Genomic DNA, 24,107 nt, shown 5'->3' on the forward strand with positions numbered 1-24,107 from the left:
GTCATAGGCCTGACAAAGGTATCTAAATTCCTTTATGTAGACGGTGGGATTAGCTGAGAAATCCCCTAAACGCTTTTCAATTTTGGAAAGATCGGCCAATGAAAAAGGGACATGTACTCTGACTACCCCCTCCGCCCCAGCCACCTCTCGCAAAGGTGCTAACACTGTAGGAGGGTGTGGGGCAGGAGTGGAGGCATCAGCAGGGCACTTAGAGCGGGTGTGTGCAGAGACAGGAGACTCAAGACAGCCAGTTGGGGGCCCCGAAGGAAGCACGGGACTGAGTGGATTACTAGTAGGTAAGGAGGAGGAAGGAGGAGTCTGGATGGGGGGAGGAGGAGGAGTCTGGGCAGGAAGAGAGGGGGTGGAGAGAGTGGGGAGAGAAGGAGGAGTATAGGGACGAGAGCTTAAGGCCCAAAAGCCTTGTACGTTATTAATTTCAGACCACTTGCCTAGCCGCTGGCAGAAATTGCTGAGGTCGATCACGCCACAGTGGAAAGGAAAATTAACCGCTTCCTCCTAAGGTCTTGTTCAAGCTGTAAGGTTTTTAAATTGGCTAGGAGGCACCCTAAGGGGGTGCTCTTTGGAAATTTGGACTGGGGGTTTCCCATTTGTTTCCTCTTTACTTACACAATGGACCCAATGGACATGGGAATGGATCCCTGCCTGGCTTCAAAGCGTCCTTTGGAACCAGCAGAGACAGAGGAGAGGCTCTTGAAGCCTAAGTGGAGATTACCTTCAGGCAGACGTCTCCGTCCTGAATGGGTCTCCCGAGCTACTTGGTGGCTCCAAATGGACCCCAGACCTGCGCAGGATTTCTGGCCGAGGGAGGTAAAGAGGGACAAGGGCACTTACCCCAGAGAGGCCGTGGGAGTGAGGGAAGCGGGTCTCAGGTCCTGGTCCGTCTGCTGCATGGGAGCAGGAGGAGGTTCCTCAACCCTTAGAGGCCTGAGGAGGGGTCTCCTCCCGGGTCTTCGGCACCAACTGTTTTGTTTTTCTAAGACCACCAAAGCGGGTACAAAAGAAACAGCGACTAGGCAAGGGTAGGAGCAAAACTGCAAGTTTATTTTGGTCACCTAGCTTCAAGGGAAGAAGGTGGGTAGGGAGAGGTCTGTTGGCCCCCCGACAAAAGGGGCCCCCAGAGTCACCCGTACAGCTCTCGGACGGAGTTCCCACAGTCCTGACATCCCAACAGGAGTGGAGGACTGAGGAAGGCCGCGCGTGGCGTGCCTCCGGAGCGGCTTTTCTAGGAGTGGGAGGGCAATAGGCGGGGCACGGGCGTGTCAGGGGGGCGTTCCACAGGTGCGACCAGGTAAATCTTGGTCTCTTCAGATTGACATCACCTGGCGCATGCCTAGTTGGTCTGCACCTTCCCGGGTCGCCGGCTGGATTTTCGCGCGCGCAGGAAAAGTTGGGGGGGGAATGAAGAACCCGGAAGTGCGCCATCTTGCCTCCGTTCATCCAAACAATTGGCTTCCTGTATAAATGTTATATTGACATGTATTGCACAAGGCTAGTTTTTTACTGTGCTAAAGAGTTAGATGTCTCAGTTGATTAAGACATGGACAATTTTCTTGTAATGTTACCTGAGTGGCAACTGCCACAGTTACAGAAAATTAGTGATCATTCTTGGACATGACTTTGGGAGTGTTGGGGTAAAAGAGAGTGTTGAAGCGGTAAAGCCCCTGTAATCCCCCTTGCCATGATTCTCATGTTTGGACCCTATCTCAAAATAATAATAATAATAATAATAATAATAATAATAATAATACAACATCACTTAAATCCTGCTTATGCCAGCTCTCTCTTTGCTTAAAGTCCTCTCACAAATGTCTATACTGTCCTTCTTTGCAAGGAGATGTCCCAATAATGAAATCATAGGGAAGTAAGTGGGATCTATCAAAACAACTCCTGTTAGAGGTGGAAGAGATCCTGCCGGTATCCCCATGGGTCTGAAGCAATTTCAGTCCTTGCCTCCTCAGAAGAAAGAATTCGACTGAGGGGAATAAAGCAGAAAAAGAGACTGGGGCAAGTTTCTGAGTGGAGGTTTATTTAAAAAGACTGGCCGGGTGCGGTGGCTCACGCCTGTAATCCCAGCACTTTGGGAGGCCGAGGCGGGCGGATGACGAGGTCAGGAGATCGAGACCATCCTGGCTAACACCGTGAAACCCCTTCTCTACTAAAAATACAAAAAAATTAGCTGGGCGTGGTGGCGGGCCCCTGTAGTCCCAGCTACTCCGGAGGCTGAGGCAGGAGAATGGCGTGAACTCGGGAGGCGAAGCTTGCAGTGAGCCGCAGTCACGCCACTGCACTCCAGCCTGGGAGACAGAGCGAGACTCCGTCTTAAATAAATAAATAAATAAATAAATAAATAAATAAATAAATAAATAAAAATGAAGGCTTAATAACAGGAAAGAAAGGAAAATTCGCTTGGAAGAGAACCAAGCCAGTGCCTGAAGGTCCGAGAGCGAGGAAAAGAGATTAAAAAAGAGGCCTTTAACCTCGATCCTAAAACTTCATAAGCTAGCTTCTTTCCCTTGGTTCTTCCCTTAGGGATGGCTTCCCGCATGTCCAGGCGTTCCTAACCTTTGGAACTGAGCATGTGCAGTGTGCTTAGGCACTTACAAGCATGCCCATCTGAGACCTTTTTCCTTTTTCCGGTGGTGGGTGCCCCAGAACATCATACTTCACCACTTTGTCTCTTAACATGAATAAATGCCCAAGAAACTGCTTCTCCCTGGGGCTTGCATTCAATTCACACTTTTAATGTTAACAGGTGTGTACGCTCAGGAGATTGCCTCTCCCTGACTGCTGAATTACCATTTTTAGAGAGGCAGTGTGATCATTGCAAACCATCCCCCGACATTCCTAGTGGATTGGGGAGAATGCTGGCCTGCCCCACTCATGCCTGTCTATCTACCTATAACATTCCCAGTTTCACTTCTCCTTTTCCTCTGAATGCCTCCAGCACCTTATTCTTACCTTTGTTCTTAAGTATGAGAATATGACATTAGTGAAAGCTCCTTTGCAAAAATTGTAATAATGAGAATATTATGATAGTGAAAGAGATCTAATCTAACCAGCTCCCGTCTTGCCTTTAACCTACAAACTGCATTTAATTATTCCTGGTGTTGGGCCACTCTCACTTTGGGAGACATTTATAGTTTAAATGATAATAGCACTTCCCCCAAACTAAACTGCCTTTGTAAAGCTAATAAAAGACTACCAGGTTGGGAGCAGGAGTGGAGCCTGAATATGCTAATGGGTCAATGTCACAGGATTTGCAACTTTTCCAATTACTTCTGCAAATAACATCGCTATTGTAGAACCTAAGGTTGGCCTTTTGAGATGTCTTTTGGGTTTTTGCATTTCTGATGACCAATGGCTCCACCTAGACCTGCCAACTGGTCCTGTGTCCCCACCCAGCAGAGGATTCACATCCCTGTGACTGCATTCCCAACCAATCAGCAGCACCCATTCTGTGGCTGACCAAACTGTCCTCGAAAATCCTAGGCTAGGCTTGGTGGTTCACACCTGTAATCCTAGCACTTTGGGAGGCTGAAGCGGGTGGGTCACTGGAGCCCAGGAGTTTGAGACCAGCCTGGGCAACATGGTGATACTGCATCTCTACAAAAATACTAAAAATTAGCTGGGTGTGGTGGTTGTAGTCCCAGCTACTTGGGAGGTTGAAGTGGGAGGGTCATCTGAGCCCAGGGAGGTTGAGGCTGCCATGAGCCATGATCATGCCAGGGTGCTCTCACTCCAGAGTGAGGCCCTGTCTCAAAAAAAAAAAAAAAAAAAAAAAGAAGAAGAAGAAAAAGAAAGAGAAAAACCCTAGCTTCTGAATTTTCAGGGGAGGCTTATTTGAGTAATGGTAAAACTCCAGTCTCCCATTCAGCCTGCTCTGCATGAATTAAACTCTTTCTCTATTGCAGTTCCCCTGTCTTAATAAATTGGCCCAGATAGGGCCAGTGAACCCATTGGGCAGTTACATTAATTTTTCTCCATTTGCCAGATCTCCTTGAGTGTGTGATGACAGTGACTGGGAATGAATTCTAGACTCATCTCATACCACGTTTTTGTAGGTGAGTACCCTTTAATCCTCACCCTGATTGTGAAAGAAGATGGTTAAGTGTCAAAAGTTTTCTAATTGTGTTTCTAATTGGTCCAATTTTCTGACTACCCCTTTGAAAGAAGACTCCAGTGATCAGATTTATAAAGAATGACTTCAAATTTCAGGTATTCCTGTTAGCTTGGATTTTCCCTTGCTAAGATTTTTAGAACAGGGCTATTTTTCTTTAATGTGACCAGACCTCCCTTTGGTGCTTATGAGTATTTTACTTCTGTCCTCCTGACAGCAACTCCTTGCCTATCCGTGCCTTTTTTTTTTTTTTTTTTTTTTTTTTTTTTTGAGACGGAGTCTCACTTTGTCACCAGGCTGGAGTGAAGTGGCACAATCTTGGCTCACTGCAACCTCCACCTCTCGGGTTCAAGTGATTCTCCTGCCTCAGCCTCCCGAGTAGCTGGGACTACAGGCACCTGCCATCACACCCAGCTAATTTTTTGTATTTTTAGTGGAGATGGGGTTTCACCATGTTGGCTAGGATGGTCTCGATCTCTTGACCTCGTGATCCACCTGCACTGGCCTCCCAAAGTGCTGGGATTACAGGTGTGAGCCACCACACCTGGCCCCTGCTTTTGTTTTATCACTCTCATTTTAGTGACAAGTATTTGTAGTGGTACCGACTCCTCATGTGTTCAAAAGAACATTCCCTTCTTACTTTTCTTTTTTCCTTTTCAAATGTATACATAACCTGTATGATTATTTGGTATTATGCTACCTATCTTTGGATAACATAATGTAATTTTTTTATGCTCATATGCAAATAAGCATTATCCAATAATAAAAAGTGGGAGATGTACTTGAATCAAAAGCTGTGATAATTATACAATCTTTAAATTAATTAATGAGCCAAAGGCAGCTAAACATTAGCATTTAGAAAGATCTCTACTGCATTAGCTACTAATGAGTTCATTGAGATCCATCATGAAACCCATTCTGGAAGGCATAGGCTGTATTTAATAATATTCAATCAAATCTAATATTAAAATTATGAACACAAGGCATTGTTGAGTGTGAAATTACCATAGAATTTTAATTGTTAAACATATTTCTTGTTGGTACTCCTAGATGAATCATAATTTGATGAGGAAGTGGGGAATCTGTATACAGTGGGCCATTTACTGAATAATAAGGAATTCTAGGGTATCCTGATTCAGGCTGATCATTCACACACAAATTCAAAATTCATTTGTCTCAGCTGCTTTAGAGGTTCTGCTGCCCCCAGGCAGGAAAAGAAGGGTGCTCATTTTGACTTCTTTTCCCTCTGTTCTATGAGTTTTTTTTTTTTTTTTTTTGAGACGGAGTCTCACTCTGTTGCCTGGGTTGGAGTGCAGTGGCACAATCTTGGTTCACTGCAACCTCTGCCTCCTGGGTTCAAGTGATTCTCATGCCTCAGCCTCCCAAGTAGCTGGGATTACAGGTGCCTGCCACCATGCCTGGCTAATTTTTGTATTTTTCAGTAAAGGCGGGGTTTCACCATGTTGGCCAGACTGGTCTCGAATTCCTGACCTCAGGTGATCCACCTGCCTCAGCCTCCCAAAGTGCTTGGATTACAGGCATGAGTCATCATACCCAACCTGGAGTGGATTTTCATTATTAATACACACGTTATTAATTAAGGTAACATCAGTTTCTGCAGTACATACAGTTTCTTTCTCATTTCCTAAACAGTTCAATCTGTTTCCAGTAAGGCAGTCTCCTCGCCTCTGAGAATTGGTTCAGGACTTCAGCATTCTTTTCTTCCCTTTTGTAGCTCTACCATGTTCAATATATGGTTTCCAATATTACCCTGGGCATTGACATCCAGAGAGGAGAGTGTGGAGAAAGTAATGCCATCTTTTTCACCATCTCAGCCAGGAAGTGACACATATCCTTTCTACTTACATTCCATTAGTAGGCACATGTCACATGGCCCCACCTAGATGTGAGGGGTCGGGCAAAAGCTATTCCCTGGTTGGACGGCTGCTCCATTAACAGCTCTACACTATGGTCAAGTCCAACAGAAGATAAAGGTAAAAAATTAAACAAGAAACAAGCAATACACTATAGAAAAGGAGCCCTAATACTTGTTGGCTGCTTACTGTGTTTGCCACACCTGCTTTTACAGTTTTGTGTACCACTCCGTCAGAAACGATGTTCTTTCCAGAATCCCTAGCTTAACACGGTGATCAATTGAAGGAGCTTGGAAGACTTGATTGGAATCAGTATTCACTGGACAAACATAATGGGCTGTTGAGATGTAGCTCACAGGACAAATGTTTTATAAAATGTTTTTTACAGTAGGCCCCTGTCTTTATGGTAACATCTTATATAATCCCCTTGCTTTAGATAACTTTTTTTGTAACCATAAACAATAGCCAGAAATAAGCAAGGAGAGAGTGCGATTTGCAGGGAAGTTGAGAGTTGAGGCTGCACAAGGGCACATCCGTAGGTTATTTGTCCTCTGTGATCGCCAGTATCTTGGCAGATCCTTGATAAGCACATGGTATTCACTATTTGAAAGCCCCAGTCTGAATTTGGACCACCTGGAGGAAGCTCCAGGTCACTTGGGTCTCAGCCATGTCCAACGTCTAAGTAACAAGCGTGAGATAAGCGTGCAAGTCATATAAATGCAAGGTAACAAATAGGATAAAGGTGGAGGGCTCAGCATTAATTACTATTCTATGATTACAATCATTTTATTTTATAAGATAAAAGGACATGTAGTTTATTATTCAAAGCATTAGCCCATGTAAGGGAAGCAGTGAAAGCTCTATCTAAGGTACCAAGAGGACGATGTCTGACTGCCCTGTTTTGTGTATCTTCTAATCTCCCATTGCTCCGTTCTATAGCCAGAGTGACCTGTGTGCATTACCTGTTGGCGTGGCTTCATTTTTATCTGCTTTTTAAAAAATATGTCCATGTTTCTCAGTTATGTTAGAGGCTGTTTTCAGTTGAATAAGATTGAGGCTTTAGAAATGAAATGGAGTCAAGGTTGCCACATGACACTTAGGGTTGTACTTATAGGGGGTGGTATTTGATAGGGGCAGGATGGAGAACTCTCTGAAAATAGATAACAGCTACATGTATTGAATCCTCCCAATGTGCAGTTAGTACGTGCCTCACATTGTATCTGCACTATTCCCTTTAATCCTCACAAGGAAGAAGAGACAGGTTCAGAGAGGTAACCTGCTCATGGTCACTCAGCTAGTAAGAAAAGGAGCCACAGTATAAACCGGCTCTGTCTGATTCCTAATCATAGGCTCCAAGCTGAGAGTGAAAAGGTCTTTCTAGAGAAAGGTGCTAGAGAAACCTGAGAGTAGATAACGATAGAAATATCAAACTGTAACTGTGTTAAAGATTTCTGGATCATCCTGCACCACGGCCTTGACTGTCATTAAACCAGCAGCCCCTTTACCAATGAGGACTCACTGCCATTCATATCCATCATGGTGACCTTTCCTGGTGGTACTTAGAGCTATTCGTAAAATAAACACAAGCTAAAAAGTAATCAGTTTTCTGGTGGTTTAATGTGTAAATATTCTTTTCATTGTCAACTGATCCCTACATGCGACAGTATATGAGAGAGCAGTGAGCCAAGATTTTCCCAGCCGTCACAATTACAATGTTAATGGCCAAGTAAGAGTATATGCTCAAAGTTTTCTTTCATAACCCCACTGGAAGAATAAAAGCATATATTCTAGGACGCTGGCATAAACCTATCCGTAATGCAGGGCACCGGCCGTGGTGACTGTCTTGTAAGTGATAAATGGCAGTGATGTTAATGGAGCTACTCCAGCGTTGCTATTTATTTTGAAAGTGCGCAGGGCAGTCAAGTTTCACAACTCATTAGAAGTATTGGATTGTTACAGTAAATACCAATAAAAGGTACAACCACTCTAGGGAACTGGTGGGTTTTATAAAAAGATCGTTTATGTTGTATACTATATGTCAGGTTGCCTCAAAGTGATAGTTTATGTATCAGTGAGAAAGGCAAATTATTTCTGTAGTAAAAGGGAGTTTAATTTATAATACCGTTAGAAGGAAATGATAGAAATGTCACACTATAACCATTTTAAATATTTCTGTTTTTTTTTTTTTTCCTTTTTTGAGGCGGAGTTTCGCTCTTGTTGCCCAGGCTGGAATGCAATGGCGCGATCTCACTGCAACCTCCGCCTCCTGGTTTCAAGCAATTCTCCTGCTTCAGCCTCACAAGTAGCTGGGATTACAGGCATGTGCCACCATGACCAGCTAATTTTGGTATTTTTAGTAGAGACGGGGTTTCACCATGTTGGTCAGGCTGGTCTTGAACTCCTGACCTTAGGTGATCTGCCACAGCAGCCGGCCAAAAATTTGTTTGTTTGATATGCGTTCTTTCGCTTCTGAAAGTGTTGGCCAGTATTTGGCCTCTGCCAAACAGTTCTACCAATTTGGGGAACATTTACATCCTCCAATTCCTTCTCAACTGTTTTCAATCTCACCCCCAAATACTCTATTTGGTGAAATCCTTGCGAAAATTAAATTAATTAGGATTACTTTACTAGCGGTAGGTTAATTGTAAAATCAAATACACTCTCTCCATCCCCCCAAAACTTATAAAGGATGTATAATAGAAGAGTGTTTGCTCTCCTCTAATGATGATTCAGGGACTTAGGCTTCCATTGTGCAGCCTCACCATCTATTCAGCTGCAGTGTCCAATACAGTGACTACATTTTTAAAAACTTATTTATTTATTTATTTGAGATGGAGTTTCGCTCTTGTCACCCAGGCTGGAGTGCCATGGTGTGATCTTGGCTCACTGCAACCTCTGCCTCCTGGGTTCAGGCGATTCTCGTGCCTCAGCCTCCCGAGTAACTGGGATTTACAGGGGTGCACCACCATGTCCGGCTAGTTTTGTATTTTTAGTAGAGACGGGATTTCACCATGTAGGCTGGGCTTGTCTCAAACTCCTGAGCTCAGGTGATCCACCTCCTCGGCCTCCCAAAGTGCTGGGATTACAGGCATGAGTCACTCCACCCAGCCAATAACTACATTTTAATTTAAATTATATTAAGTTAAATAATATTAAAAACTCAATTCCTCAGTTGTGCTTTACATATTTCAAGTGTTCATATGTGGCTAATGGATACCATATGAGATAGGGCAAATGTAAAATATGTTCACGATCTCAGAAAGTCCATTGGACAGTCTTGTCTTCTTGCTCCACCTGGCCAAAGGGGAAAGAGAGTGTGGAGGGGTCAGGCCTTTCACCGGAAAGCTGTGGCCTGGACATGGCATACATCACTTCTGCTCATGTTTTGTTGGTGGAAATAATTCTTTTGAACTTCTATTCAAGGGGCCCTGGGTGGCAAAAATTCTATTCTGTTTGCAATAGGGAATGAATTTTGTTTATAGGCATTTCTACTACATTAGATCAATTTAATAATCCAAATGTGGCCCAGAGAAGAAAAGCCTTTGGAAATAGACAGATTTAGATTCAGGTTCTGCTTCTGCACCTTCCAAACTGTTTGACCTTGGGTAATGCAGATATCCCGACCTAACCTCCTTGTTTTTATTTATTTTTATTTTTTAAATTTATTTTTATTTATTTAATTTTAATTAATTAATTAATTTTTTTTAGCGACAGGGTCTTGGTCTTGTCTATTACCCAGGCTGGAGTGCAGTGGCATGATCATAGCTCAGTGTGGCCTTGAACTCTTGGGCTCAAGCAATCCTCCTACCTCAGTCTCCTGAGTAGCTAGGACTACGGGCATGTGGCACACTACCCAGCTAATTAAAAAAAGTTTCTTTGTAAAGGCAGGGTCTTACTATGTTGCTCAAGCTGGTCTTGAACTCCTGGCCTCAAGTGATCCTCCTGCCTCAACCTCTCAAAGCACTGGGATTCAGATGTGAGCTACTGCGCCTGTCCAACTTCCTCATTTTTATAAGACAACAGTGGTGATATCTAATTCCTAGGACCTTTGTCAGGTTGGAATGCATGTAAAAATGCAAATGTGCTTTGAAGTTCAAATACACACACAAACACACATATACAGTCATGTGCGGCATAATGATGTTTCAGTCAACAATGAAGCACATAGTGGTCCCAAAGATATAATAGAGCATAAAAATTCCTGTCACCTACTGACATCATAGCTGTCCTAACATCACAGCATAATGCACTACTCACATATCTGTGATGATACTAGTGTAAACAAACCAACTGATGGCCTGGCACAATGGCTCACACCTACAATCCCAGCACTTTGGGAGGCCAAGACGGGAGGATCACTTGAGCTCAGGAGTTTGAGACCAGCCTGGGCAACAAAGTGAGACCTCGTCTCTATTTACATAAGAATGTAAATATTTTTTAAAAAACCAACTGCACTGCCAGTCATATGAAAGTGTAGCACATACAATTATGTATAGTGCATAACACTTGATACTAAACAACTGTGTTACTGGTTTATGTATTTATAATATCTTTTTTTTTTTTTTTTTTAGATGGGGTCTCCCTCTGTGGCCCAGGCTGGAGTGCAGTGGCGCATTCTTGGTTCACTGCCAGCTCCACCTCCTGGGTTCACGCCATTCTCCTGCCTCAGCCTCCCTAGTAGCTGGGCCTACAGGCACCCGCCACCACACCTGGCCAATTTTTTGTATTTTTAGTAGAGACAGGATTTCACTGTGTTAGCCAGGATGGTCTTGATCTTCTGACCTTGTGATCTACCCGCCTCGGCCTCCCAAAGTGCCGGGATTACAGGCGTGAGCCACTGCATCCGGCCTGTATTTATAATACCTTATACTTTTATTGTTTTGTAATATACTCCTTCTACTTATAAAAGCCTGTAAAACAGCTTCAGGCAGTTCCTTCAGGAAGCATTCCAGAAGAAGGCATTCTGCTCACATTTTGTTGGTGGAAATAATTCTTTTGAACTTCTGTTCAAGGGCCCCTGGATGACAAAAATTCTATTCTGTGTATAACAGGAATTGAATTTTAGCAGGCAGCTAGGTATTTCTACCATATTAGATAAACGTAATAATCCAAATGTGGCCTAGAGAAAAGCCTTTGGAAATAGCAGACTTGGATTCAAGTTCTGCTTCTGCACCTTCCAAACTGTTTGCTGTTGGGTAATTCAGATACCCTGACTCAACCTCCTTGTTTTTATTTATTTTATTTTAGCTCCATGGGTGCTATTGACCCTGAAGACCTTCCAATGGGACAAAATGTGGAGGTGGAAGACAGTGATATTGATGATTCTGACCCTGCGTAGGCCTTAGTTAATGTGTGTGTTTGTGTCTTTGTTTTCAACAAAAACATTTCAAAAGTGAAAAGACAATTTTAAAGTTTTTAAATAAGAAAGCTTATAGAATAAGGATATAAAAATATTTTTGTGCAGCTATACAATGTGTGTGTTTTAAGCTAAGGGTCATTATAAGAGAGTCAAAAAGTTTAAAGAATTAAAAATTTATAAAGTAAAAAAGTTACAGTATGCTGTGGTTCATTTATTACTAAAGAAAGAAAATTTTTCTTTTTTTTTTTGAAACAGAGTCTCGCTCCAGTTGCCCAGGCTGGAGTGCAGTGGTGTGATCTCGGCTCGCTGCAACCTCCACCTCCCGGGTTCAAGCGTTTCTCCTGCCTCAGCCTCCCGAGTAGCTGGGATTACAGGCATACACCACCTCACCTGGGTAATTTTGTATTTTCAGTAGAGATGGGGTTTCTCCATGTTGGTCAGGCTAGTCTCAAACTCCCGACCTCAGGTGCTCCACCCGCCTCAGCCTCCCAAAGTCCTGGGATTACAGGTGTGAGCTACTGTGCCTGGCCAAAAACTATTTTTAAAATTAAATTTAGTGTAGCCTAAGTGTAGAGTGTTTATAAAGTCTACAGTAGTGTGCAGTGATGTCCTAGGGCTTCCTGTTTCTTCACCCCTCACTGACTCACACAGAGCAACTTCTAGTCCTGCAAACTCCACTTATGGTGAGTGCCCAATACATGTGTGGCATATTTTATCTTTTTTTTTTTTTTTGAAATGGAGTTTCACTCTTGTTGCCCAGGCTGGAGTACAGTGGCGCGATCTTGGTTCACTGCAACCTCCACCTCCTGGGTTCAAGTGATTCTCCTGCCTCAGCCTCCTGATTAGCTGGGATTACAGGTGCCTGCCACCACACCTGGCTAATTTTTGTATTTTTAGTAGAGATGAGGTTTCATCATATTGGACAGGCTGGTCTTGAATTCCTGACCTCAGGTGATCCACCTGCCTTGGCCTCCCAAAGTGCTGGGATTACAGGAATGAGCCACCGTGCCCGGCCCACATTTTATCTTTTATATTGTATTTTTACTGTGCCTTTTCCATGTTTAGATATGTTTAGGTGCAACTTAGCACTGTGTTACAACTGCCTATAGTATTTAGTATGGTAACATGTCGTACAGGTCTGTAACCTAGGAGCAGTAGGCTGTTCCGTACAGCTTAGTTGTGTAGGGGACTATATCATCTAGGTTTGTGTAAGTACATTATGATGTTCACATAGTGATGAAATTGACTAACAGTGCATTTCTTAGGACACCATTGTTAAGCAACACATAACTCTCTGTGTGTGTTTATGTATATACACTTGTATGATAAATTGCATCACTGACCTCAACTCTTTATCCCTCCCTGCAGTCTTGCCTTTTTCTACACCGCTTCTTGGTATAGTTTCCTGCCTCTTGAATCTAGGCTGACCTTGTGACTTGTTTTAGCCAACAGGATGAAGGAAATGTTATTGTGCCAGTTTTGAGCCTAGGCCTTAGGAAAGTTTGTGGGTTTCTGCCATCACAATGAAAAAAATCCACTTGGGCTAGCCTGCTGGTCCCAGAAGGAGGCTGATGGACCAGAGCTGTCCCAGTTGGCCCCTCTTAGTTCAGCCAATCCTCAGCGGGGATAAGCTAAACAAATGCCTGTTATTGTATGTCGATGAGTATCATAGTTGCTTGTTGTGCATCGTAGTGATATTAAATCACCGCAACTATTAAGTTACAACTTGAACAAGTTTTAACATTTTAATTAATACAATTTACCTAAAATATAATAGTAAAAGCCAGTAAAGAAAACGTTTGGCTGGCTTTAAAACACACACACACTATATATGTATGTATACACACACATGCACGCACACACAAACACACACATATATGTATATAATTTTTATTTACATTTCCTGGTACTTTTACTACTGTGACTTGAAAAGGAGAGCTCTTGATGTAGTCAGTAGCAACAACAAATGAGATGAGATAAAATGATAAAGGAATAATTATGTGATCAATGCTTTTAAGTAAGAGTAAACAAACTTTGTGTAAAGGGCAAGATAGTAAGTGTTTTTGACTTTGTGCCTACTCAGCTTTGCTTCTGTAGTGTGAAAGCAGCCACAGACAGTATGTAAACAAGTGAGTGTAACTGTGGTCCAATAAAACTTTATTTATAAAAACAGGCAGCAAGCCAAATCCATAAGCCATAGTTTGTAGACCCCTTTTCTTAGGTATACTAATTACTGGCATGGAGATAAATAAACTTAGATCCATGCCTCATTCCATATACTGTAAGCAAAGAGAATGTGATGTTACAAAAAGGATATAAAGTTGTAAGACATGAAAAAGAATTGTTACACAGATTGTGAAGGGCAACAGGGCTAGAGCTTTTGTTGAATTGAATGAGACCCTCTAGTCTTTTGCCTAATACTTAGCACAGGGCATGCTTTAGGACTGTGAATTTTTGTTAGAGCAATAGAAAACTATTATAAACAAGGCTGATGGGTTTAATTATATTAAAAAGCCCTCAAATTTCTACTCTATAAAAATCAATTAAACTAAGATAGAAGGGAAAATAATGTAAAAGAGTAGACCTACTCTGTAAGTGTATCTCACTACTACTTCACCAGCCTGGGGTACTTTTAAGTGCATATCACACTCTCAAGAAATTCTTTATTTTATCTTTTGAAGTCTCTTCATCCATGGGTTTATTTAGTCCAGGATATCATTCTTTGATATGCTGGGTTGTTGGAGAAAAAATGGAAAAATCTAGCAAGTATCCAGTAAGCCCTGATGTTGCTATCACAAGGGGTCACATGAGGCCCTGGGGATTCTGCTGTGTGGCTGCTCTTCTTGGCAAATGGTATCCAGCCCACCCAGTGTCTAATGTGTCAAGATATTCCATTGTTGATGGCACCATAGCTTAGACAAGCTCCCTTTGTACTGGTCACAACCACCCTTGCCACAGAGCTGCTGCCAATACTGTTGTGGGAAAGGGAAACATCAGAGGGTTTCTGGGAGTAATGCCCTCCCCAGTCTGCCTCTCCGGGCAGTGTTATTTCCATTATCTCCTCATCATTCCTAAAGTCTGTCTGAGGACTTCCCACCTCCACTCCCTCCCATAATTCTTCTGTTCCTATAGACTCCTGTTTGCTACTCAAGGCTACTTATGTGTATTTTTTAGCAGTCTCATATATGTGGTTAAGGCATTACTATTAATAACATGCAAAATGAATAAAAATATATACAGATAATATTTAGTATCTACTGAACAAATGATTAAAGAATATGAACACATATTTACAAATGAAAAAATGCAAATCTTTCTTGTCCCCTGCAGGATAAAATACAATTTCTGGCCCTTCCTCTCTAGTTCAGCTTTCTAAGTAACCTCTCTGCTTTGAGGAGCTTAAGAGAAAGAGATGAGTTGATATTCCTGCCAAAAGAGGAACTTTGAAAACAACAAAAGCCATAGGCTTCCAGCCAGAGATAAGCTAGTAGCTAAAAATCTTTGACTAAAATATTCATTTTGTAGAAAGAAATTTAAGTACCAGTTCTAATAAAGGCCCAGAGAAATAAACTTTGGAGGTGGGACTTACCAAATGGACCATAAACAGATTGGGAAATATAACCTTGAAAATCTATACAAAATGGTAGTTTTGCTCAGTGGTTTTAAGAAACAGCCACTTTCTCCCGTTATGGTACTAGTTATAAATTTTCTTTGTATTAAAGAAGAAAATACAAATAAGTGGGGAGGTTAAGGGTCTGGGCTCTGAAGTCAGACAAGCTGTGTTAAATCCCTGCCCTGCCACATAACAATGTGACCTTGGGTAAGTATTTTTAACCTCTCTAAACCTTAGGTTCCTCATTTGAAGAGAGGGAAAATAATCGTAGCTCTCTCGGGGGTTTCTGTGACCATTGAATGAGGTCATGCTTGTAAAGTGCTTAACATTCATAGCAAGCAATGAATATCACTTATTACTTTTGTTACCCATAATCCTACTACTCAGATATCACTGCTGTTAATGTTTTGATGTACAGGAGGGGTCCTCATTAATTGACTATTTATTACCTAAGTCACAGCAGTTACAAACTTGTTAGAATATAGCAGCATAAAAGTATTAGCTCATTAACTGACTAATTATAAAATATCTGCTCTTAGACATACCTTCCTGCTTAATCCTTGTGTCCAGCCCACCCAACGTATCAACATCTGATGTTTCAATGCAAACATAAGGCAAACTGAAATATGAAACTGCAAATCTTACATAAAATGCAGGATTTCATGTAAGCAATGCTGGGAGTCTTATCATTGAGAAATGAGAATCTGGCAGAGTTAGACCAGTTAACAAGCGAAGAACAGAAAATCAGCTGTGATAGTGGCATGAGAGGCCCCTTGAAAGAGAATGATTTGAATATTAAAGGATAAAGAGAGGCTCTTGGGAAAATTGATGAAACTCTCAAGTATTTCTGCAAAAGAGACTCTTTACCCTGGCTTTTTGGACAGGAGCTAATTTTGCCAGATGCTTTTCTTAGACAGACTCCACTTCTTTCCCGTAGTTGCATCTTGCTAGGCCCATGACCATCAAGGTGTAACCAGCTGGGCCTGATGGCTCATGCCTGTAATCTCAGCACTTTGGGAGGCTGAAGTGGGCAGATCACTTGAGCTTAGGAGTTCGGAACCAGCCTGGGCAACATGGTGAAACCGCATCTCTATGAGAAACACACAAATTAGCCAGGTGCGGTGGCATGTGCCTGTAGTTCCAGCTACTTCGGAGGCTGAGGTGGGAGAATTACTTGAACCTTTGAGGCTGAGGCTTGGGGAGCCATGTTCGTGCCAATGTACTACAGCCTGGGTGAGAAAGTGAGACCCTGTTTAAAAAAAAAAGTGTAACCTTTAGGGTGGATTCTCCAACATAAACAAATCCTGTAAATATTACTTTTGAAGAAATTGTGGTCTACACTGATGCCCTTTTGTCTTTCCTGACAGGGGTCTTGTCTCTTATGACAAGAGAAAGATCAGATCTCTTGGCCTTTCTGCAGATGCTACAGGGTTTTTGGTAGCAGGCCTCTCATTTCTGATAGTAGATCCTATTGAGAAGCTGATGAAGGTTAATTATCCCCCTTCCAGAAAAATGAACATTTGTACCCAGCATGAAAATTTTCATACAGCTTGAAGGGAATTCCAGTGAAATCCATTTACAGATCACAGATTAATAATCCATGTTTTAATTATTACATTTTAATATCTGAAAATATTTATGTACGGCAGACACATCTGACAGCAATAACTGAACCATACCCTGAGAATGACCCTGTATGGCAGATGCACCTGACAGCAATAACTTAAGCAGCTGAGAGTCACCCTGTGGTCAAAGAAGAATGTATGTTTGGAGTTCTGAGCTAAGGAATCTGGGAGTGGCCAACCCAGAGATTCACTCCTTATCTGTAAGGAATATCTGAACCCCTGGTCCATCCCATGGAATACAGGCCATACAGGGCATTGAGGCCCTTTGTTTTGGGTTAAATGAGAGTTGCCAGGTGGAGTTTACTGGGGGAGGGTGCTAAGTGAAAATGCTATATAAACTGCATTCCTTTTTTAAGCAGTTGTAGTTCTCCTGTCCCGCCTACTGGCACTGAACTGCCCTGTGTGTAAACCCTATGTCTTGTTTGCTGGCTCCAGATCTTTTCTTTGGCCTCTTGAACATGGTACCATCCTTACTGAAATTGGTAGGGGTCCAGCATGACAATTATGCATTTATAACCTTAGAATTCAGTGAGCTTTAATGCAATAAATACATATTGAACATTTGCCCTTTGCTTATATCTGTAGGGGATAAAGAAGAAATACTGGACATAGCTCCTGGGTTTCAGCTAAACTAAGGGAACAGCCAGAGGATGCAGATAGGACTTAGTGAAATAGAAAGCCACCATCAGTCCATGTAGCCAGAGAGTTACCCAAAAATGTCATCTGCAAGAGGTATTAGGAAGAGCCTGTAACATAGGGAGGTGAGGGAGAGGCCCCAAGAAAAGTTTCTGTGCTCCTCAAGGTCAGGATATGGGAAAAGTATGCAGATAAGAAACATAGACTCAGAGAAGAAAGGAGCTTGAGTGAAAGCCCTCTTATGTGTTCTCATCTGGGGTCATACTGATGTCGGTTTATTAATTGAACTTACTAGGCAGTCTGTTCATCCATCAGCTCATTCTAGGCACCTGTATGGTGATTACCCTGTCATGAGCACTTAGCAAGGTAGATGCTTATTAAGTGCACGTAAGTAAGTTCTTATTTACTTAAGAACTGAGAATGAGTGATCTACACAATGAAAACGTGAAGTTATTTATTAAGCAACACACCCATATCCATATTCATATGTACCATATGTACAGGATTTAAAAAGCACTTACAGGTATGGCTCCTGGTTAGTGCTGCTGTTTTCATGAATTTCTCCTCACTAGAATATTGTGGGAGCCATCAGCCAGGTGGAACTTTCTGCACAAGTTCTTGAAGGTGCGACTGTCCTTACTACAAATTCAGTATGCAAAACACCTACTGTAAACGAAATTATCTTCTGTCCTGGGGCTGGCGGGGTCTGATAGGCTATTGTTGGTTTTAGCAGGAAATGGATTGACACCTAGAAGAATCTTCCATGTGACTTCCTTTCTTTTACTATCTACTACTTAGTTCGATTCCTACAGTTCTAGAAATAAGAGGGTTTAAAACTATTATTTACTCTATCAAAATAATTATTTTGTTAGACATATTTCTTATGTTTGGGGTGGGATGTTGGAGATTGTGATGGGTTTTTCTGCCTTCTTTTCACTGTAGTAGCAAGAATTAAAAGGATTCAGCTTGCTGCCTTGCCAAAATTTTGCAGTTTAGCTATTTAATCTTCAGTACAAATGAATCCCACCTGCAGATTCACACAGACACACCTGGGTTGGCTGAAATAGAAAAGACTGAGAGGAACTGAGAGACAAGACAAACATACAATTAGAAGCCAATACAGATTAGTGCATGACCAAGTGCTCAGCTGTGTTGTAAGTTAATATGAACAGAGTCATGCGGTAGAGAGACGTGGGTGCTGTTAGAGGTCTGGGTGGCAGTCACCTGAGTTTGAAGCATACATTGGATGGGCTGTGGGAAAGAGAATACGGGAAGCCAGAGGGTGAACATCATTCAAAGTAGCAGAATTATGTGTTTCCTACAAAGGCAGCATGACGCAGAGCAAAGCACATGGGGATTATAAAGCATTCATTTGACAAATATTTATTGGGAGCTTACTATGTGCCAGGCCCTGTTCTAGGATCTAGACACAGATGAGTGAATCAAACAAAGTCCCTGCTCACATGCTAGGATAAGAAGACTTGTGTTTGAGCCTGGCTCTACTAATTATTATCTTGTTCATACTACTTTACCTCTTTAAGCCTCAGATTCTTGTCTATATGGTTGAATTATTCTAATTCCCTCCCAGTTCTGTTAAGGGTAGGCTATCCCAGATAATGTAATCAAGCCATTTAATAAGCTATAACATTCAATGCCAATTTTAGCTCCTGTTCCAATTGGCGAATGACAGGATGTATGGTTTTTATCTTTTTTGGGTGGTCCTGACTTAAAATATGAAATTTTGGAAGAAGAGAAAAGTTGTTAAATGGCCAGTAAAATATAATAAGGTGCAGGTGCTGAGCTAACTGGCCTCTCCTCTGCCTGAAAGCTATGTCCAGAAATACAGCCTTGGCCCAGGGAAGAATTAGAGGAGAGTGAGCAAAATGAAAGTAGACCAGTGGCTCAACATACGACAGCTGAATTTGATGAATGAAACACCAAAGAAGAAATAGCTGTACTAGTTTATGAGGGAAATATGCCAAGTTAGGGCAAAGATATCACTCAAGTGCAAATGTAAGCACCTGATGTGCGATATGCTCTTGGATGATGTTGAAGATAATGTATTTTTAGAAAGTTCATCATGAATGGAGCAGTGTTTCCTGAAGTCCACAGTGTTTAAGATCAACCACAAATACTGTATTTCTTCCTAAGAACTTACTTAGTTTTGAAAGCTATGGATTGCTTTCCTTTATGTCTTTTCTATATGGCTTGTTGGTTGTAGTGACCTAAATACCTTCATCAAGCCACAATTAAGTCCTTGGGACTGAGCCATGTGCCTCTGTGGGAGGTAATTATGGAAGCTGGATTAATTTGCCATTGAATTATTTATGTAAGCATAAATATTGCAGAGGCAATTAAACCTCAGGTATTTCTGTAGGTGTGGATAAATCAATTTGCATTGTGTGCCGCTAGTTTAATTCAGGAGAAATGTTTGACAGGAAATGGAAATCTTCATCAAAAGACAAAAATACCCCAAGAACCCATCTCTCCATTAGTTTTCTTTGCTCTCTAAACGCACCCTGTAAAGTAATTTTGTGTGTTATTGTAATGCTTTCCAACTGCCAGAGATAATAAGTCAAAAGACATTGAGAGTTCTCTCTTGTCAATACCAGGAAGTCAATCTTCTGTCTCTTCCAGTATAATTTAGTGCAGTGAGAATCAACTGATTTCACAGATATTAACTTTATCGAATATACAAACGAAAGTGTTATAGGAAAAATAATTTCTCAGTGAATAGCAGAGATAACTTAGCAATCAGGAAATGCAATCTCCTTTTGGTCTCAAAACTTACTCAAAGGCTGGAGCTCGCCTGGAATCCACCCCCCTTATCCCCCCACAAAGCAGTGATTTACAGAAATGAAACCTGCGGGATACATATTATGCAAACGCTCTAGGGAAGTGAATCATAGCACATCCAAACCAAAATTGATGGAGCTGCCGTGAAAATAAAGTTATTAAATTTGTGGTGAAGGGGAAAATGCAGAAGGTAACACTTTTAACAGTATCTCCTATATAAAACCAATCAGCTATTTCTAAAGAAGTTGTTACTGGAAGCCATTGCATCCTCTGCCCTTCTAACCCCATTGTGTTCCTCCAGTCTCTATCTTAATTTTCTCTCATGAGACTAGTCAAGATTTCAGATCCTTTACATTTACCCTGGCTCTAGATTCAGAGCTGCATTTTGTATTTGGTCTTTTTTTTTTGGAAAAACTTAATTTTAAAAATATTTTTAATTGAGCAGTACAATTGCATATATTTATGGTGTACACCATGATGTCTTGATATATCCATCTACTATGGAATGGCTCACTCAAGCTAATCAACATATGCATTACCACATAGCCTTATCATTTTTTGTGTGTGTGGTGAGAACACTTAAAATCTACTCTGTGTTTTGAGTATAGGATACATTGTTATTAACCATAGTCACCATGTTGTACCATAAATCTCTTGAATTTGTCCCTCCAGTCTAACTAAAATTTTGTATGATTTGAACAACATCCCGCCAATCCCCACCCCTATTCTGCAGCCCCTGCTTCTATGAACTCTCCTTTTTTAGATTCTGCATTTAAGTGCGATGACACAGTATTTGTCTTTCTGTGCCTGGCTTATTTCACTTAACATAATGTCCTCAAGAAACCTTGAGGTTTCTATGTTGTTTCAAATGACAGGATTTTCTTCTTTTTTAAAGGCGGGGTAGTATTCCATTGTGTACATACATACCACATTTTCTTTATTCATTCATCCATTGATGAATATTTAGGTTGATTCCTAAGTCCTTGTATATATATAATATACACACATATGTGTGTTTGTGTGTGTGTATGTGTGTGTGTATATTATATAAGGCCACCAATACCAGCTCACAGACCTCATTCAAAGCCACCCTGGTTTTACTGAATTCAGGAGCTATTTCCGAGAGCAGCTGAACATCTGGCAAATCTAAATTATCTTTATCTGGGTCTTTTCTGTGGTGGACGCACTGCAGTATCCTAAGTAAAGAAGTTGAAAGATTAACAGACTATAATTGAGGTTAGCCACATTCATCTATCAAAGCACATTAAAATGGAAGCTACAGGAAGGTAAGGGCTTCTCTTCTACTGATTCAATGATGAAAATAATTTTGATTCAAATTACTATTCTACACAATGTAAGTGAACAATAAATGATGAAGGAGTTAAAAATACACCATTTTGGCACATTGATTATTTTGAATTAAAGGCACTGGAAAACAGCAGGTGCAAGAAGACCATTCTGACCTCTTTTTCGTTTCTTTTTTTTTTTTTTTTTGAGACGGAGTCTCACTCTGTCGCCCAGGCTGGAGTGCAGTGGCGCGATCTCGGCTCACTGCAAGCTCCGCCTCCCGGGTTTAGGCCATTCTCCTGCCTCAGCCTCCCGAGTAGCTGGGACTACAGGCGCCCGCCACCTCGCCCGGCTAGTTTTTTGTATTTTTAGTAGATACGGAGTTTCACCATGTTAGCCAGGATGGTCTTGATCTCCTGACCTCGTGATCCACCCGCCTCGGCCTCCCAAAGTGCTGGGATTACAGGCTTGAGCCACTGCGCCCGGCTCTTTTTTGTTTCTTAAAAGCAGGAGATGAAATTCTGTTGTGAAAGATGTCCTCCCTATTAAATAACATTCTAATCTTCAATGATGGAAAAGTTGAGGCTGAAGGACATCTATACAACACAGACTTTGTTACACTAACCCTTATCTTCTTGACCACTTCTCTACCCAATTAACTATTCTAGCTCAAGCTCTTTTGCCTTATCATATATTCAGAATTTACTACTCTTTGTCCCATTCTGTATATAAATGTTTGACTCAAACGGGTTCTTTGGGTCTTCATTTCCTTATGAGTGCTCCTGTGCAGTGTGAAACCTGTTTTATAAAAAAGTTGTTGGGCAGGTGCGGTGGCTCACGCCTACAATCCCAGCACTTTGGTAGGCTGAGGTAGGCAGATCACCTGAGGTCAGGAGTTCAAGACCCACCCTGGCCAGCATAGTGAAACTCTGTCTCTACTAAAACTTAGCCAGGCATGGTGGTGTGTGCCTGTAGTCCCACCTATTTGGGAGGCTGAAGCAGGAGGATTGCTTGAACCTGGGAGGCAGAGGTTGCAGTGAGCCGAGATTGCACCATTGCACTCCAACCTGGGTGACAGAGCGAGGCTCCATCTCAAAATACATACATACATACATATTAAAATGAAAAATTACAATAAATAAATAAATAAAAAAGCTGGGTGTTCTTCTGTTGACCTGTCTTATGACAATTTAAACTCAGGCCTAACTAGGACCCTGAAAGAATGGAGGTGGGATTTTGCCTCTTCTGCAATGACAAATTCAGAGGCGCTGGGCTGCATTGTTGGTGGGGGGTGTACAAGGAAAAGACTAGCATGCGGTAGAAGCAAGCTCAAAGAGTCGGCCATTTTAAAGACTCCGTGGGAAGCCAGAATACGAGGTTTGATTCCACTCTAGTCCATCCTCGGCAACATAGAGAGTGGCTATGTTGAAACACAAGTTTGTTCATATCATTTCTTGGCTTAAAACACATATGTAGCTTCTCATTGCCTTTGGAATAAGCAATCACATCCTTAATATGAACCTGCAAGGTCCCGCATGACCCGGTCCCTTTCTGTCTGTTCAGATTGATTTAGTGACGTGTGCTACAGCCATGCAGCATTTCCTTGAAAGCACCGTGCTTTCTCCTGTTCCTGGCATTGCACATGCTAATATATGTGCCTGGATGCATTGCTCCCAAGCCCCCCCAGTCCCATCAACTCCTACCTATTCTTCAGCACACACTTTATTTCTTAGGAAAAATTTCTCAGATGTTCATGATGTGAGGAGACAGTTCTGTGGATTTCTCTCATTTCTCATTCATCTGAGCCTCCTGAGCGAAGGACATGCTTGAATAGCAAATACTCTTGGAGGCTAGAGTTGGTGTTTTCCTAGAGACATTTAGAACATACCTTCCTGGAGCCATTTGCTCACATTCCAGAGTAGTGATGATGTTTCCTCCTCTTCCCCAGAGATTTGCTTACATTACTCTCTCTCTCCAGAGAAGTGTATGAGTAGATGAACAGCCTTATAAGAGTCAATCTTCTAAAATTGAGGGTTCCTCTCCTGTGGTGCACCTTACTGCATGAGCAGGTAACGTTGGTCCCTCATCCACAGCCCTGTGGAGATTGAGGGGTGGAGGAGCTGTACAAGAGACTGCCCTGGCTGCTGTTTTGGTATGACAAACTATCCATGTTTCTGACCCAGGAGTCTTGTATCTTCTGTCGTTATATGTATGTAAAATTGGCAGGCTATTTTGTTAACTTGCGAGCTGGATAAAATTTCAGGTCCTTTACAGTTTCTGATTTAACATATAACTGATCACATCTCCTTTATCATAGAGCGCCAAGGCCACCCATTTATGGCATATATCACAATTTTACATGTTTTCTTTGATTATTTGATTAATGTTTATCTCTTCCAGTAGAAGGGTGGCATGTTGCCATGTTTTCTCTCTGTTGTTTCCCTTTACCCTAAAATAGTGCCCAGCATTCAGTAGTCACTCAAGTATATATTTGCTGAAAGTGGAGGAAGAGGTTAATTCTAATATAGAAGGTGAAGAAGACATTTGATGTGGGCCTTGCAGTGTAAAATAGACAGTTGGAAACAGGGCATGTGCATTTTTGGTGGTGGAAATAGAGCAAAGTCAGGGGATGGAGTGGTGTGGGTCTGTACCACCAGTTCCTTGTGGCTTGGATGTGAACAGTGTGTGGTGGACCATAATGAAAAAATGAGTCATTTTTTTGGGTAACTATGAACCCCATTTCTGAGTATAATAAAGTATAGAAAACTCTGAAGTTTAC

This window comes from Rhinopithecus roxellana, chromosome 1, assembly GCF_007565055.1.
Source record: "Rhinopithecus roxellana isolate Shanxi Qingling chromosome 1, ASM756505v1, whole genome shotgun sequence".
NCBI classification, from domain to species: Eukaryota; Metazoa; Chordata; class Mammalia; order Primates; family Cercopithecidae; genus Rhinopithecus; species Rhinopithecus roxellana.